Source organism: Bactrocera dorsalis, chromosome 2, assembly GCF_023373825.1.
Source record: "Bactrocera dorsalis isolate Fly_Bdor chromosome 2, ASM2337382v1, whole genome shotgun sequence".
NCBI classification, from domain to species: Eukaryota; Metazoa; Arthropoda; class Insecta; order Diptera; family Tephritidae; genus Bactrocera; species Bactrocera dorsalis.
The window spans coordinates 33,315,721-33,323,247 of record NC_064304.1 but is presented as its reverse complement, the minus strand read 5'-3'; positions in this window follow the sequence as shown (position 1 = coordinate 33,323,247).

Sequence of the window (7,527 nt, the reverse complement as noted above, 5' to 3'; positions counted from 1 at the left end):
CGCGCGACATGTTTCAGTGAATGGTGCAAGCCAAAAATGCCGCGTCCTTTTGAGCAGAGGGACGCGATTAAATTCTGTGTGAAACTCGGTAAATCTGCTACAGAGACATTTGATATGATCAAGCGGTCTTATTGAGATGTTGCTTTAGCAAGAAGTGGTGTGTTTCGGTGGCACCAGGCCTTTTTGGAGAGCCGGGAAGAGGTCGCTGATGAGGACCGTGCTGGGAGACCTGCGACTTCGACAAATATCTGCGACTTCGATAAATGTGACTCGTGTGCGCAAAGTTTTGAACTCAGACCGTCGAATAAGTATTCGTTTAATTGTCGAGATGTTAAATTTAGCAAGATCTGTGTTTCATGACATTGTGACGGAACACTTGAACATGCGCAAGGTGTGCGCGAAGATGGTCGAAGAAGTGGTCACTGACGACCAAAAATTGCGGTGATTGGAAGTGTGCCAAGAAAATTTGAACATATGTGAAATTGACCCCCTTTTGAATAACGTAATCTCAGGTGGTGAGTAATGGGTATGATCCTGAGATTTTTTTTGTTTCCTTACCTGAAAATAGCGATGAAAGGCAAGCATTTTGAGACAACAGAGGGGTTCCAAGCAGCCTGCACCTCGGCTCTCAAGGCAAGAACGCCTTCCTTGACGCCTTCAATGCTTGGAAATCGCACTGGCATCACTACATCGACGCAGAAGGAGTCTATTTTGATTATATAAATTGGTTGAATAATTTTTTTTTTTAATCAACTCAGTGGTATTACTTTGCGCATAAGCCCTGTACGTAATTATGATTAATGCTGTCGAGTTGAAAATCCTTGGCCAGCACTGTGTTACCATTTGTTCTTGCGGTGTAGTAAGATCTTTTTGACCCAAAAGGGGATCGCAAGAGGTCTTATCAGATCTTCGCCCTCAGTAAAGTTATTCTTTCATTAATTGTAACGATTCTAACTGGCCAATGCCTTTTCGGTGTCCGCGTGGTAAAGTTGAGGATCTCATCAGAAGCCAGTTTGGAAGCTGTGTAGAAAAGTACGAAGTGGAAATATTTCAATACTTGTTTACTCTCTCGCACAGAGACACAGTCCTTCGTGGCGGTAGAGAAGCAGAGATCAAGTCATAAACACTCGAAGCTCATACTTTTAGCCATACTGGTGGTCCCTGAGAATATAAATAAAGCGCGGGCTATTTTCTGATGTCACAAAGGTTCGTACAACCTAGTCCAAATGCGACTTCCATTATGAGAATTAAACTTATTCAAAGCCAAATACTCTAGACTTGTCAACTCAGTTAAATCAATATAATTGCAATTAAGAAATTAAAGATTTCAATCATAGATAAGATTTCGAAACTTTCATTACGACAACATTACAATGGTTTTTCCGATAAAAAATGTTTCAACTTCAATAAATTCCAATAAAATTTACCTTTAACTTAAAGCCTTAACAATTTACATTTTCCGGAGAAAAAAGGCTGAACTCACTTTAATCGCTGACAAGCAAAGTGTAGAGAGCCCAGCTGCAAGGTACATACGTACATATGCATGTGTTAGTGGTTAAGATTTATGTGCTCATTTTTAAGGTCACGTTTAAGGCAAAGCGGAATTGTGCATAAAGGAATATACCGAAATCATTTTTTAAGCGAATTTTTTGCAGCAATTTTCCACCGCCTTTTCGCCTTTTTTTGCCAAAAGTGCACTGATGGTGGCCGCCTGAGCACGCACAGCTGTTGGGCGCCAAGTAGTGCTTAGAACTGCGCTGACTGGCCGTCACACTTTGTAACCACAAAACAATTTTACGTTGAAAAGGAAAAATGCGCGCGCTCACAGCAAAATGTAAAATTTATTAAAGAAAGACATACAAGCAACCAGAGAGCAACAAGAAAAAAATGCGCGCGCTCGCTTTGAAAAAAGGATACATGGACAGACGGTGTGCGCCATGTGTTGGCAGCATATAAAAATGAATAAAAAATTGCTGGCAAGAAAATTGTTACAATCTGTAGCTGCGGTTGACATGCCATTTAACATGGCGCGCTTGTGCGCTCGCTCATCCTGACACTCCTTCAACTCAGCGCCGTCACGCCGCGACACCGCGTCACTCACTTGCACACCGTTAACCCACTGACGCGCGCACTTGCTTTCATACGACTTTTCACTCAAACCCAATTGCTTACTTCATTTCCCACAAAAGAGAAAAAAAACGAAAAAAAAAGAATGTTCGACAAGGTAAAAAAATGCGCAGAAAGTATAAAAAGAGAGGAGTGGAAAACCCAAAATCGTTTTAAAAAATTCAAAGCTAACAAATCGCGCTCTCCGCCCTGCCATGCGCCCTGCCTAAGCGTGCAACTTAATTTCAATATAAATAAATCTTGTTCGTGCCGTTTAACTGCAAGTCGCTTACTCGCCTCCAACGGGCAACGCCACGCGGTATGTCTTCAATCATGCTTTCGATTTTCTCTGTTTCGTGTTTCGTTGTTGTTGCTGCTTGTTTCGTCCCTTCGCTGTTGCGCCATTTGCAGCGCGCACATTTTTCATAGCGCTTGTTTCCTCGATCGCCCTACTTGCAACATTTCGTACTTTGTACTTTGTCTGTTAACAGCAACCAGCGCCGCGCTGCAGTTGGCCCGGTCGTCGCGATAACTTGCAATCTTGTAGTTACCTACTTCAGCACACACATTCACACATATATACTTGAAAGCTTGCTGGCCGTTTGTTGCGTTGTGTCCTTTTGTTATGCAGCTTGTTTGACAATTACGCCTTTGGGACGAGAGCGCTCCTGTTCGCGCTTCTGGGTGAGCGGGTGTACGCGGCGTTTGGCGGGCGCTGTTGGTTTTTGCAGTTGGCTGGGGTCATGTCTTTTCCGGTTGTTGCCGATAGTTGGCCGGCCAGCGCTTAGTTTCCGTCCGTCGTGGACTACAATTTTCTTGTAGCGGCGCTCATCCGTTTTGTCCTCTCGCTGGCTTTTGCTTTCACTGTCTGCTACTTCTTTGTTGTTTTTGTTTTTAGTAGTACATATGTAGGTTTGTATCAGTGATCAAGCAATTTTTTTGCCGGCGTCTTGTAATACTGCTGTTGTCTCAATTTAAGCTACATATGTTGTATTTAAACGGATATTTTTTTATTGAGCAAGCGTTTAATGGAATACAGCAAACAAGAAGAGACACAATTTAAAGATGATTTCATAAAAAGTAATTCCTTTTATTATTATTTGTTAATATTATTAAATAATAAAGAAAATAATTCCAATTTTAATGCGCTGGAGTTTTTAAATCCATTCAGCACCTAGCCGTGTTCCCACTTAAGAACCTACATATAATCTCTTGCTACAAAAATCCAGAAAATGAGAGTTACAGTATGTCAAGTAAGAGCGTGGTCGGGTTAATTTATAAAAAAGAATTATTTTACGTCGAGATCTTAAAGTGAAAGCATACAAAATACACCTTGTGCAAGAACTGAAACTGCTCGACCTTATCAAGCGACATCGCTTAGCTCTATGAGCCCTTGAAAAGTTTCATGAAGATCGAAGTTTTCAAGCCAATTTTGTTCAGCAATGGGACCCAGTTATGGCTCAATTGGTATGTAAACAAGCAAAATTGTCGTATTTATGATGAAGAGCAATCTTAAGAGATTCAAAGCTGCCATTTTTCCCAAAGAAACAACGGTTTGGAGTAGTTTGTGAGCCGGTGGAATCATCGGTCCATATTTCCTCAAAAATGATGTCTGTCAGAACGTAACAGTCAATTCATCTTAAGATTTGAAGTTTCTGTGTTTCCTAAAAAAAACGGTAGCTGAACAGCAACTATGTGTTCAACGAGCGGCTCGCATTGATATCAATGGTGCATTATGTTTAACACCAACGAATACACTTAATGGCATTCCACATATAACAGCCGTGGACGGGCGCACTTCTGGGAAAGTTGGTATCAGGCTCCGAGAAACAAGACAACTTTTTCACCGGTTGATCGAAGCTCGCGCTCAATGTGTGAAAGACACAGAATTGGTAGCCAACAAGATGTACTCATCTGTAGAGAAAATTTTTTTAGGCAATTATGCATCTATTCCAATGGCAGAGCTGGTATACAGGCCTTGAGTTCATGACAGTGAGCTCAAAGCTAGTCTCACTAGTTATGGCATCGAGTTGCTTCCATATTACTTCTTGTCTGGGTGCCTGGGCTCAGCAAAATTGTGGGAAAGCCGACGAGCTTGCGAGAAAAAACATCTTTATGCAAATCTCATCAGTATGGAAACGAGCAGGTGTTCCCTTATCTTCGTGCATTGGGCGTTGGATTTTTGTGCCTCGCGAACTTAACAACCAGCACTTGTAGCGTTGCCAATGCTTTCTGGCTCAGCAAGGTTTACATCACGCAATGATATGCGGCCTAACTGGACACTATCTCATATGCACTCATGCGGTGAGGCTAAAAATTTTGAGGGACACAACTTGGCAAGGTAGCAGGGAAAAAGGTGAGGGGGAAACATCTAGAAACTTTTTTTTCTACTGTCGAGCTTTTGCTGGACTAAGGCTAAAGCAGCTCGGTTGTCATACTCTTTACGAACCCGGTGAATTGGAGGGTATAGGCGCTCTGTTGATATGTGTCAGTCTTTTAAGAGTCCTGGACCTCACAACGGACAAGCATCTCTAGCTCTGCGAGTGGCATTATTCGTGACCTTGCGAAAAATTAGCCTATTTACCTAACCTAAACTTTTACCTAATACAAGAGGTTTGAAAGGCTCGCAAAATGCGATGCTTACAAATAAAGCTATCTATGATTTATATTTACTCTCAAATTTCTAATATAATTATGATATTATAATTATAATTATTGAGAGATAAATGACAATAACATGGTTGTTGCATTTCATTATTCAAACAAATATTATTTAAATAGTATAATCAGACATACATACTTCTTAGCATTGAAAGTAAAATGTATATGTAGACATATGCATATAAAAAGGCCGCAGTAATCCAAAGCATAAATTTTTCTGCGACTCACCTGCTACTATCATACATACATAGTAACATTCGCACGTACGCCACATATACTTATGTATTTGGGCATATGTCTGAATGCGTGTTAAAGGACAACGGAGCACCTTTCGGCCACGACAGCTGTTAAGCCCACCGATAGCACATTATTTATCAGCTACCAAATTATTATGCTGAAAATGAGCTCAAGCGGGGTTAAAGTGTGATATTTTATGAGGACACGAAAGGTAATACCGACTTGGTGAATTATATATATGTATGTATGTGTATAGAAGGGCAGTCACAAGAGATTTTACATTCGCCTGCTATGTATGTGGCATTATTGTCAAGAAAAAATGGAACAAAACCTCAAAAGTTAGAAATCGTTCAGTGCAATGTCAGCTGCACTAATTAAATAGATACATCAAAACCACATAATTCAATGAATCGAACAATTTTAAAATTATTCTCAAATCTTAAATTTAGTTCCGTTAAAGTCATAAATTCCTTTTTAAGCAATTTAACACACATTTTATGACTTAAAATGCATTTTTTCGAAAACCTCATTTCACCGCAATCATTTTTATTCGCTCCTCTGTTTCTTTGGCTCTCCACAAACTAGCGTCGGTGGCAGCGCGTTCTCATTTTAGCCAAGTAAATCGTTATATTTCACGCAAAATTTACTTCGTGAAATGCGATGAATGCATGTAAAACACTTTTTATTGGCGTAACTGTGCATTGAAAAGTGGCAAAATAAAATTATTTTATTTGTGCGCAGAAATGAGCAGAGAAGATACCGTCTATATTTTATGGCGCAGTAATATGTATATGCAAATCGCACTTGCAACGCACTATAGATACCACTCAGTATAAAGACACGAATGATGATGATAGGGTGGGGCCGATTACTTGCGCGTTTAGTGCATTTGGTTGGACTACATATTCTCTGCTGTCTAATAATGGCAGAATGTATTCTCTTCGAAATCTAGCGTGACTTTCTGATTACGGAGAACTCCAAAAAGGCGTTTATGTCCATCTTGATCTCTCAATTATTCTGTGAGTCTGGGTAAGAGCAAATAATCGCTGAAAACCCAACCGGTTGGGGTTAGTCCCCCATCAAGTTATTCTTTCAATTCATTTCATATAGTTATTCCTTCAGTTAATCGGTTATTTATATCACGAGCGGAATGATTGGAAGCGAGCAATTAGCTTGGATATTACTAGCTACATTTTGAGACTCACAAGTGAAGAATGATCAGCTGAAATGGTGTGAATTTATGTATTTGTTTCGTAGCTATTTTTGTGTTTTGTAATTCCATCTCTCGGACCGCTAATCCATTTTCAGTCTAAGAATATTAAAATGTCATATAGGGTGATTTCGTCAGTACGATATAGTGCATTATATTGATGATGGAACCAAGAGTTCTTCGCTTATAATTCCGTTCATCTGATGAATAGTGTTGACGCTTAACGCTCAAATGTGACCCGGCAGAAAGGATTGATAGTTCACCACACCTCGATAACCACCTCATCATGGTAATAATTTCACTTTACTTTTTGTTCACCCACAAACCCGATATATTGATCACTTTCCTATTTCGTTTAGTTAAGGGAAGGTATTGAGTGTACACCAAGACGTTGGAGAGTCTATTCGACAACGTTCGCAGCAACTCGACTGACGTATGGAACGACTTGGCGCATTTTACATTGAGATTTTAAATATAAATTGTCGACGTCTTAATTAAAGCCGCTCGACCTTCTCAACCGACATGACTACGCTCTATAGGCCCTTAAAAATTCCAAGAAGATCCGACGTTTTCGAGCTAATTTTTGTTGGCTCAATGGGTATGTAAACAAGCAATATTTCCGAATTTGGGATGAAGACCAACCTCAAGAGCTTCAAGAGTTGCCATTTCATCTAGAAAAACAACGGTTTGGCGTGGTTTGTAGGCCGGTGGAATCATCGGTCCATATTTCTTCAGAAATGATGTCGGTGAGAATGGAAGTGTCAGTGGCGACCGTTATCGCACCTTCATAACCGACTATTTCATGTTTGAGATTGAACTTCGGGACCTCGGAAACATTTGGTTTTAACAAGACTTTCCACACATCGCATTAACCAATGGATTTATCGAGAGAACTTTTCGTTTGACAGACAATTTAACGTTTGGGCCGGTCGATTGGACACCAAATACCTTTGATATTACACCGTTAGACTTTTTCTTGTGGGGAAGTGTAAAGTGAAGCGTCTTTGTGGACAAGCCCGCTTCCATTAAGACCTTGGACCAAAAATTCAGGTGAGTCATTTGCCAGTTACCAGTTGAAATGTTGGAACAAGGCATCAAAATTTGAACTCAACGGATGGACCATCTGAGATGTAGCCGCGACCAACATTTGAAAAAGATAATGTCACGTATAGATTTTAGAGAGATCTACGACATTTCTTTATAGACAGCTTTAACCTGTCGCTTTATCTCAAAATCCAGTTAATCTTCCGAAGCAGCGGCCGTCAAAATGCATACTTATATACATCATAAACTCTCAGTACGTATAAACTATG